This window comes from Lontra canadensis, unplaced genomic scaffold (assembly GCF_010015895.1).
Source record: "Lontra canadensis isolate GAN:19392208 unplaced genomic scaffold, GSC_riverotter_1.0 scaffold14, whole genome shotgun sequence".
Classification (NCBI taxonomy): domain Eukaryota; kingdom Metazoa; phylum Chordata; class Mammalia; order Carnivora; family Mustelidae; genus Lontra; species Lontra canadensis.
Genome location: NW_022631008.1, coordinates 16761592 through 16773072, shown reverse-complemented (window position 1 = coordinate 16773072; position 11481 = coordinate 16761592). Strand labels below are relative to the sequence as shown.

The 11481-nt window shown below is 44.9% G+C and overlaps 1 pseudogene; it reads right to left on the bottom strand.

Moving 5' to 3' along the window:
* Positions 1-6049: 6049 nt before the first annotated feature.
* LOC116868241 lies at positions 6050-6144 on the bottom strand (annotated as a pseudogene).
* Positions 6145-11481: the final 5337 nt, after the last annotated feature.

Below are 11481 nucleotides of genomic sequence, written 5' to 3'. Positions count from 1 at the left end.
CTTGATGGCCTTCTTGGATTTTTAAAAATTGTTGTTGTTCCTGACTGTAGCTTTAAATATTTTGAAGCAATCCATTAATAGCAGAGCAATATATATTTATGATAATGGCTAATTTTATAAAAAGTAGTATTGCTAAATATGACTAATTCCCCTCTCCCCCGTACCACCCCTGCAAGCACATTTTTTTTTTTTTTTTTACTTTGTGGTTGAAATAGAGCAACTCATTTATCAATGATAGTTAAACCTTTTCCTTTCTTTAGTATTTTTTAAAAATTACCTATGGCTTTAAAAACAATAGGATTCAGCTCCTTCATTGACAAGTTAATTAGCTGTGGCTAAACAGATAGCAGAGAGAATGCAATTGTTCAGTGGAGGGCTAGGAAAGAGAAATGCTTTGAATATTTACCGTCTCTCTCCTCTTAAACAAAACAGAACAGAAGAGCAATGTGGACTCTTCCCTCTAACAGTTGTTCAGAACTGGAAGCGTTGTGCCCTATTTGCTTTCTCTCTCTCGATAAGAGATCCCATTTGGCTTATTTGAACACAACCCACGTCCAAACGATTGTATTTTTACTTTAAGCAAATTGTGTCTGAATTCTCTTGCAGCAATAAGATTAAAAACAGTGCTCAAATTTTTGAGGAATCTCTGCTTCCGCCGGGGCGACATGTTTTGTTCCTCCTGTCAAAATGATTACCTCAAGTAATCCATCTCACGGGATCATGCTTCTTGTAAACACGTGTTTTCCCCAGAGACGTGCATCCCGCGGAGTGTCTGACGACTCACACGGCGGCGGTGATGGCGGTCATGGTCGGGAAGATGAGGGTCCGAATTCCTCACTTGGTGGTATTAGGATTTCACGGAGTGGGAGGAGAGGAGGAAAGGGTGACAGATGCGACGGCTTCAGGAAGCCATGTGGCATGGCTGTGTTAGAATGTGTCAGGCACATCAAAAGTTGTCTCAGTGGTGGCGTTAGTGCCACAATACAAAATCCAAGCTCATAAATCAAGAACACAAGCAATTTGTAGGGAAGGATTGTTTGTGGGTATACAAAGGACTACAAAAGACCGGTGCAGGGAGCACTGAAGTAGCATTGATCTTTGTCTTAATTTATATGCTCAAGCTCCGGGATTGTCCCACCTGAAGCCAAGCCTGGGAAGTTGGGGGGCAGTTGAGAGCAGAGCGCTGGCCCCCACCGCGTTCCTTTGACTCTGGAACTTCCTTCTAGTTTCTCAAAAGGGTTTGTGGCATATGGTTTCCATTTTATAAATAAAAAATGTACAAAGTAATGTATATTTGTTTTATAGATGTATTTTAGAGGGAGACACCCCAAATCATCCACATTGAGGTAACGGTCTCCAAACCTTTGTGCTCATTCACCCCACAGTAAAACTTTCTGAGCTTGCCGTTTGATATATTTATTTGTAAACACACACACACTGCTCACACTGCTGTACTGATACGTACATTAAAAACCATGGCAAACATAGAACGTTTCAAAGACTATTCTCCTGTACTCAATAGAGTTTAGGGAGCAGGGCAAGGTGTATTTAGGGCTAGCGCCCAGAAGGCTGCAATTGATTAAGGAATGTGTGTGTAACATTTGTGGCAAAGCGTATGTAAAATAGGCATGATCGTAGGTCAAGGAATGGATGTATGTGTGTATTTATTTTTACTGAAAATGGGCATTTTTGGTTGGGGAAGAGAATAGCAAAGAGATGTTCCCTTTACACAAGCTATTTTTAATTTTGGTTTTGGGACCACTTGATCTAGAATGTTTTGAAAATTTCTGGAAGATTTCACAGTCCATGGATTTAAGCAAAATAAGAAAAGAAAGGAGGGGAAGAAAAATTATGCAAATGTGGGATGTATTGCTCGAGAATTTCGGTACCCATCTGAAAAGCATGTTCCGATAATTCCTGGTAATCATCATCTCACTGACTATATATCTCTCTTCTATTTGTTTATAACCCCACGTCTCCAAATGTGTAGAAGATGCACGGATTTATTTCCAGATATCTGAAGTAGGAAGGACTGAGGTTGGTCTCATTCAAACCCACATTTCAGCTGCTTGGGGGCTGATGGGTGGATGCAGCCTAGAAGCATTTAACCTGCACCGTCTGTTTTGCAAACACAGTGATGGCATCTTGCTGAATAAGGGCCTCAGTGTGGAGGTGGCATTCCAGTGTTTCTGGACCTATGAGTTACGTTAGCACAGTTATTGTTATTAGTTTATAAAGCCATATTTAAACTTGTACACTTGATTGTAAGATAGATTTGAATTGTGCTCTATGTTGATTACTGTATATAAATGTGGAAATTCTGTACATTTGGTCTCAATGCTGTATGTATTTGATGTGTAAATGATAACTCGTGATTATGAAATAGCTTGCTGTGAATGTCTTTATTCCCATTTGCTTCTTTTGCAAATTTGAACGTTTAAACTTTACACTCATGAGGAAAATCTGAAATTTTTGCAGCCAACACTGTTAAGTGGTGGCCTTTTAGATGCTTGGGAAGATCTTTTCCTTGTAAGGCTCTTGTATGATTAAAACAGAGGTAATGAATTTTTTAGGCATACAACTTTTGGATCAGAATTTCAAACAAATGTTTTTTAAGTCGAAAAACAGGTCTTTGAATATGCTCTCTTATCCTCTCCTGTCTTTAGTTCTTGCCCAGAGCTTTTGGGGAGTGATGTCCACTAGTAGAAGAAAAGGAGAACGTGGGAGCAGGACACATATTAAGACCTTTACCCTGGGCACTAGGTCTGGAGAGAGCAATTTTCCCATCTATTAATAGTGTCTAAATGAGTTTTTGTATCACTTTGATGAAGTCATTATGATTCCCATTTTGTAGATGAGGAAGGAGACTTGGGGAGGTAGACTGGGGTAAAGTGGCTAAGTTGTGCTCAAGTCATGGATTGGCAGTGAGGTTTTTAGAAATACAAATATTACTAAGTGCTCCACCCAGACGTGCCTGGCAATGAATGGCGAAAGACAGCTGGGCCTCAGGGCATGTCAGGATTGAGGGAGACATTTAGGATGTTTGGAATCCTACGTAGGAATTTCACCAACTATTATTCATATCTTAGCATTTACAGCAAATTGTAATATAGTAACATCCAAATCCCAAACTTCCCAAACCATGGGAGTATCTATTAAGTAGAAATGGTGAGAATACTGTAAACCCACATTCTAGAGATTCTAGAGTTTGGTTTTTAGACCTCCTTTCTCTCTTGACTTATGAATCCCAACGAATCAACCCTGCCTACTAACACAGAGCCTTATTAACATAGGCCCATAATTGAAAATGCTTTGGGACAAATCTGTATCTACTTCAAATTAAGTTAGCTCCAGACCCTTCTAGAACTTATGTGGAGGTCTTGGACTCAAGCCTGGTGTCTGTCCCCTTAGGGAAGCTTGCTCTCCTTGATTTCAGAGGCGTCAGAAGGACATTTGCCTTCTCAACACACTGTGCTCTCAAAAGCATAAGCGAAATGTCTTGCTGCTGGTTGTACTGAATATCCCAAGACTTGATTCATCATAGTTTTGTCCTTCCTTCCTTCTAGAGGAGAGACAGAGCCATTGCTGTCCCCACTCTCCCAGCGGCTGTCTATTTTGTTTGTACACTATTTTGTTTCCCACTGTCAGCACCCATGAAACACTTCTCAGCTGGGCTGGTTCCCATTAGCCAAAGACTTTTCTTTCAAAACCTACCAAGATTAAAGTAGCTGATCCCATGGATGAAAGAAAACTCTGGAAAACAAGGGAAAGAGGACCAGCTTCCTCCCTCATGGTAATGACTGTGTTGCTGCCCTGTGTGCCCACGAGGTCCCTGGTCTATATTCATGGTGGTGTGCTCATCGTGAAGACTTAGGGGGTCATCTCCAGTTGAGATTGGAGGGTCACCTACCCGGGCGTTGCGTTTGGCCCGGGCAAGCACTCTAGGTAACCCATGCTCAACATGGAAACATCCAGGTAAACCCTGACTAAAACAATGTCACAGGCAGCCTTGAAAGGGAGGAGGAGAGTTGAGGGAAGGGCCGTAGGTGGCAGGGAGCAGCTCTGGGCCCCTCCCACAGCCCTCCTGTGTCCTGTGTTTATTGTGTGGAAGCCTTGCTCCTTCCTTCTCCACCCTTACGGACCTCCCTCCCACTAGCTGGCACATTCCAGGGCCAATCGTGGGCATTTTAGGACTGCTCAGGAACAGAAAATCCAGACTCACTGGTGGCCCAAGCATAAGAAGGGAGGGGAGTGGGGAGGAAGACTGGACCAGACAGTTTGGAATCATCCCTCTGAAGGTAAGGAGGGCTTCTGAGCTGGGGAGGAACACATGGAAAGAGTATTTAAATAAGATGTGTCTGCGGACAGCCTGGCTGCACGACCAGTCAGACAAGGGGTGGCAGGAAAGCAGCTGGGCCTGATCCCAGTGGCTCGGAGCAAGGTTGGAGGTGAGAAGTGGGACAAGGGTGCAGGGGGAACTGAGAGGGGGAGCCGCCCACCTCAGAGTGTGAGGAAGTGCTGACTCCTGGATGTGGGGAAGGAGGTAGTGCTGGGAGACTGGGGACGCCCAGGGCCAGGTGCAGGCAATGTGGAGAAGGGACACTGGTGTGGGGGAACGTGGTGTTTGGGGTTAGCCACACCGAACATGAGGAACCAGTAGGAGACGCGGGTCTGGAACTTGTGAAGGGGAGAAAAGGGAAGCTGTAGCCCCCAAAGGGATTGTGAAAGCAAATGGGCTGGAGAGAGATGAAAAGTCTTCAGCAGTCTGCAATTGTGTGACATTTCGCTCATTGTCTTCATGATACTGTCTCAGTAACTCCCTGGCCAGGCCACCTGGTGTCCTCATATACAAAGCAAGGGGTCTTGCAGGCTGATCCCATTCAAACCTCCTCTCATGGTTCCTGATGGTCGAATTCCACTTCTCTGCCCACTCTGATTCCACTTCCTGCTTTATGGATTCTCCTCATGTCGGAAGGGGGAATTTCATGACTCATCAGGTACTAACAGCTAACATTTACATATCACTCACTACCAGCCACATGCCGTGGTCTTGACCACCTACATACCTGAACTCATTTATCCTTCACAATGACCCAGCGAGACAGGTGCTGTCACTGTCCCCACCGTTACCACCGTCATCATCACCACCTTCCTCAGCATCATCACCATCAGCACCGTGTCTAGTTTATAGATGAGGAAACTGAGGCGAAGAGAGGTTGACTGTCTTGTCCTGGATCGCCGCCAAGGGAACAGCAGAGCTGGGGTTCAAGAGCTTAGCTATGACCCCGCTGTGTGCCGCTAGTTCTACACCATTCTAGCAGGTTCGCCACCAGACCACACAACCTCTTGAGGAGAAGGCTGTGAGACAGGAGAGCGCTTGTGCTGAAGCAGAAATGACTTAATTAACTTCTGCCGAGTCATTCTCAGCCAACTGTGTGGGCTCTGCCTTCTCATAGAACACACGCGGTTTCTGTCACCAGGTCCTTGATCCACGTTCACACAGACCCTGGCTCTCTGTTGGAGGCTATCTGAGATGCGGGGGATGCCTGGTTCATGGACTTCACTTCTGGTGGTCATGGCCATTGGTCCCACACACTTCATTCACCTTGACTCCTTAGAGAGGGAATTCCTAGGGGAATGACTGAAAAAGGAGAAAACACCCCTAAGTGGCAGGGTTCTTAGGGTTCCTACTGCCCGCTGCCCAGAGGAGCTCTCCACACACTCTGCTGGTCCCTGTCTCTAAGCGAGAGTCTGCACACTTCCCATCTCCAACCCCAGACCTGCCTGTATGGATGCCCTTGGGATGCTGCCTGTGGATGTCTCCACCTGTCCAGATGGGAGCGGATAATCCTCTTTCCCCTGTGTTTCTGAGCCTCTCGGTGTCTAAGCAAGACCCTTTGAGTCACCCAGTCCTGTGGATTCTACTTCCTGCTGCCAGTTTGAATTCATCTCCTCCTTAGCTCAGCCTCAACGTCTGGGGCTGCTGCCTTCTCCCCAGGTTCCTTCCTTCTGGTCTACCTCCCTCAAACCCGTTCTCCTCCTTGCTGCCAAGCTATTTGCGAATTTGCGTGTTATCCTTGTGAAGGGGCTGTGCTAATCTTCTCCGTGTCTTTCCAGTTTTAGTGTCTGTCTGCGGAGGCGAGCACTGCCAAGTTACTCAAGCAGGGAAAGTGGCCACGTGGCTTTCGTCATATTCAGGATAAAGTACAGGCACGAAAGGCTTTCTGTGACCTGAAACCTGCCTCCCTCACTTGCCGTATTTCCCACGACTGCCCTTCCCGTTCTCCCACACCAAACTCCAGAGCTACCAAACTATGCATTCACCACTTTGTTTTACCCGTCATTCCACCACTGAAGGAATGATGCTGTTGTAAAAAAAAAAAAAAAATTTATTGGCATTTTTTTCCCCTCTTCTGTTCACATAGATAACAAATGGATGACTGTTGTTGATTTTTTTCTGTCTTCTCTGCTGAATGCTTTCTTTTCACCAGACTTCCCCCAAGGAGAGACAGCCAAAGAGAAAGGTGTTCTCTTTCATTTCTTTGACATGGTGGGGAATAGAAAGATAAATCAGACACTGACTCTACCTTCACTGGCAGGTAAGACATAAAACTCCGGTAAAGGATAGATGCTGATAAATACCACAAGAGAGGTACAAATAAGATGGCTTGGACCCCATGGTGGGGAGTCCTTCCAACGCAGGAACGTGTGAGAGAGGGAACCTTCTGAGCCTCTCTCTACTGTTCTCCTGCTTTTGCCATGCTTAAGGTGACTTAACCTTTCCAGCTCATCGCACTTCAGGTGTGCCCTCTCCCCAGCACAGAAAGGAGGAAATGTGTCTTTCTTTGGTTAAAAAGACTTCCAGAAGTCGGGATGTTTAAAAATGGCGGTCTCGGGGCCCCTGGATGGCTCAGTGGGTTAAGCCTCTGCCTTCAGCTCAGGTCATGATCCCAGCGTCCTGGGATTGAGTCCTGCATCGGGGTCTCTGCTCAGCAGGGAGGTTGCTTCCTCCCCCATCTCTCAGTCTGTCTTTCTGCCTACTTGTGATCTTTCTGTCAAATAAATAAATAAACTCTTAAAAAAAATGGCGGTCTCACGATCTGAGCTGTGACAAGTGTAAGGTAGTGCTGAAGCCTCATCTTTCTGAGATGACCCCCCGCTGTCAAGGACCCAGTCTCCACCATGAGCATTTTAGCTTCATTCCATTAGCACTGAAAGGATAAAGAAGGCAAAGAGCCCATCTGTGACGGGGAAGGTCAAGGCTTTCCAGCAGCTGCTTGGCTGCAGGTGGTGTGGGCTGACTGGGGGCCTGTACCTTATGTCTTAGCATCCGCTAGATCAACCCCTTTCTCCTTAAAAGCAGCTTCTGGAAGTCACTGTGCTTCAGCTTTTTCTACGAGCACGTATGAGCTTCAGCTCTTAGAAGGGATGGAACAGGATGGGAACCCCACACACAAACGCACATGGCTGCATCCTTATCAGACGTTTGCTCTACTCATTGTGGGGTGTTTGTCCCCCAGGCAGGGCTCTGTAACTGGCTGTAGGATGTCTGATTTCTTGTGTTGGATAACTTTAAGGGTTTAGGGTCTGCAAGTAGGTAGAGGTCTGAAAGGAACGGCATAATCCCTTTATCCCAAAGCACAGTACTTGTAGCGAATGCTCAATAAAGATTGGTTACAGGAATGGACAGATTCTAAGATAAAAGATCAGATTGCAAAGAAATTCTCTGAAGTCTGAAGTTTGACATGACAGACTGTGCAGAGGCAGCCAGTAAATAACTCATCGAACAAATCACAGGTGACTGAAATATGGGGTAGTAATTTTTGTAGGCTCAAGTGGTTTATGCAGTCCTGAGGATCTCTCGATGGAGTTATGGCCCCGTAATTCAAACAGCTCCCATTTCCTTGACACACACAGACCGTGGATCTGAATCCCGAATCCCACCCGTGGTTGGCACTGCGCTTTTCTCCACCCCCGAAGTCTTATGCAGCCCCACAGAACCCTGTGCTGCAGCCTCTAGCGCGAAGTACATTCACCTATGCTTGGTTTTAGACTGTTTCTATGTATTACAGTGTATTTAACTTATGAATGAGACTACAGCCACTAAAATTGTGCATGGCTTTCTTTGGGAGCCTCGGAGGTTTATTCCTTTGAGCTCTCAGTTTTTGCATCCTATAGAAAGCAGAGTGATGTTTGTGACACTTTCTTGGCTTGAGTGTTGGCACGTATGGACTTAGCCCGATCTCTGCACACAAAAATAGAGGGAGAAATTCCTCGTAGGAGGAGATTAGATTTCCTTTTTTACTTTTTCCTCCTCCTACTTCAACTCTTCCCTGATAGGAAGAATTTGAACTCGTGCTATTACTGTTAGCTTTCTTTCCTACACAGTCTTACATACAGAACCAGTACTTTAACATTTATGTTAAATTTATATGAAAATATATTTTCATATAAAGTATTTTATATAAATATATAATATATAAACATATAATATGTAAATCTATACATATACATTTATATGAACATTGATATAAATAAATAGAAAATATTTAAATTTTCTATATATTTTTATATCTATTTTAAAGATTTATTTATTTATTTGAAAGAGAGAGAGAGCAAGAGAGAGCACAAGCAGGGAGGAGGGAGAGGGAGAAACAGACCCCTGCTGAGTGGGGAACCCAATATGGGATTTGATCCCAGGACTCCGAGATCATGACCTGAGCCAGGTCATGGCTTAACTAAGGCAGACAGTTAACCCACTGAGCCATCAAGGGGCCCTGCAACCAGTACTTTAAAAGTAGATATGTCAGATACGATTATAAAGCAACTTATTATTGTTTTTTATTTTTTTATTTTTATTTATTATTTTAAAGATTTTATTTATTTGTCAGAGAGAGAGAGAGAGAGCACAAGCAGGGAGGAGGGCAGAGGGAGAAGCAGACTCCCTTTGAGCAGGAAGCCTGATGTGAGACTCAATCCCTGAACCTTGGGATCATGACCTGAGCTGAAGGCAGATGCTTAACGACTGAGCCACCCAGGCATTCCCTATTATTGGTTTTTAATTGCCCCTGCAAAGTCAGTCTCTGCAGGGCTAGTTTTCCCCCTAATATTGGATGAAATTTTCGGTAAAATTGTTTATCTGCTCACTCTTGGATAGTAAAATTTGGAGATCTCTTTAGTCTCTCAAAACAGGTGCTGTTCTGTCAGGAATACGTGCAGTCATGTAATCGTTAAACTTCTGAGCTGCATTCAACAGGGAAGTTGCTCCCTTGGTTTGCTTGAGTCTCCATCAGAAGGGCACGGAACTTTATTTTATGTCTTCTGTCAACCTCTACCTCCTTCCCCCTTCCCCACTCCACACACGCACTGGCTAGCTGTAACTTCTGACCATTCTCAGGTTAGAGCAGAGGGATGCAGAGGGAAGCATGTCTAACTTGACTGCCTCCAAAATGGTTGTAGATATTTGTAGATTGTTTTTTTAAAAAAAGATTTTATTTCTTTATTTTAGAGAGACAGCGAGAGAGCACAAGCAGGGGGAGCAGTAGAGGGAGAAGGAGAAGCAGGCCACCCAGAGGGCTTGAGCCCAGGACCCTGGGATCATGACCTGAGCCAAAGGCAGACCCTTAACTGATGGAGCTACCCAGGTCTCCCTATCCATAGATGTTTAAAGATGACTCTGTGGTGGACACTTTCCCAGAACCTTTGGAAACTTCCCTAGTATGGACTTTTCATCTGGCCATTCCCAAGACACAGGCAAATGCATCCCCCTGTGCAGGGGAAATGTGCATAAAGTCATTTCCCCTGGGTTGGAATTCTACCACTTTCCCAAAAGTCCTCTTGGGCAAAGTGCCTTTAAGATGGTGCCATTACCTCTGTCTCTTCTGATGCTAAAATGCAGACCCTGCTACTAAAATGCTGAGCTCTCTACAAACTCCATTCACTAAGCTTGGCCTGATTGGAAACTCCCCTCACCCTTCCCCAACCTCTGCTAGACCTGCTTCAGTGGTTAGAGATCCCGCTGCAGAGTGGGGTTAGTCGGAGCCCATTGTCCTGGGGACTCAGTAGAAAGTGAGAGTGCGCTCCTAATTTTACCTCCTGTAAAACGTAGCATATGCATGTGAAAGAGAACCAAATAATTTTTATGTGGGTTTGATACTCATAAGTCTCTGGAGAGCCACTGATGTCCTTGCCTAAATGGGCAGGAATTTGGTGTCCTTTCTCAGGCTAGATGTGGGAAGCCCTCACCACAGTGGCTCTGCTTCAAGCAACTGCACCTTTCCTGTTCCCTCTCATGGACTTCTATTTTTTCTTTTATCATTGCAAAATAAGAGAACTAAATATTCTGTTAGTCCAACGAACTGGTTGATCTTGCCCTCAGATCCTGAGGTACTCTGAAGCTGTCCCCTTGGCATGAGGAATATTTCCAAATGTCCTCCTCTTTCAGTAACCTATAATGAAGTGAACATCCATATATGAAAATCAAACATATAATCAATCAGTTAAAGGATAATCATGGCTCACCTTGTGCTCTGTTCTGTGCTAGTGATTTGGAGAGGCTCTTAAGATAATTTTTTATATGGGAATATAAAATGTGTAGATATGACAAGATATCTGGCAGGTGGGTAAGGGGACTGCCAAGAGGCTTGGTTTAGAGATTGATTAGTAGGAGACCTTGGCCTTAGGGAAAGCTGGTGTAGTTTGATGGGACAGGTTAGTGGCTTTGTTTATTTTTATTTTTGTTTTTGTTTTTGTTAGAGGGAGAGAGAAGGTGGGGAGGGGCAGAGGGAGAGAGAATCTTAAGCAGGTTCCACGCCCAGCACGGAGCCTGACATGGGGCTCTGTCTCATGTCCTTGAGATCATGACCTGAGCTGAAATCAAGAGTTGGATGGTTAACTGACAGAGCCACTCAAGTGCCCCGGGAAAGATTAGTTATTAAAATTTTTCATCTAAAGAAAAAAAATGCAGGGTAAATTGCTTATAGAGGTTTACTCCTGAATTGTGATTCAGGGAAGTTATACTGATTTGGGTTTTAATTCTGCCCTGGTATAAGATTAGGGTTCATCTAAGACTTAGAAACATAGTAGAAATCCGTGCTTTGACAGTCTAGCTGGTGTGTGCTGGGTGTCCCCGACGGCTTGAATGCAGTGGAGGGGTTCTGTTCTAAGTGGCAAGTGAGTCTGCAGCCAGGTCTGTTCAAGATACTGGAAGAGCATGGTGGAGGCCAAAAGCAGGAGTTCAGATTTTGTGTGCGGTGCAATGAGGACTTTTAAGGGGAAGACCAGCAAGATGATAAAGAAGATGAACCCAGCAGCACTGGGCTTTTAGAAAGGAAGAGGAGAGTGTCTAGATCTGTTCCTTCCTTTCCATTCACATCATTGTTCTCAGCTTGGGTCCTTGTTGCTTCTTGTCAGAACTTCTGGCCTTGGTGGTTCCTCTCCCCCTGCAGAGTAGTCTCATCTCCTCCACCTGCTGGTCAAGGC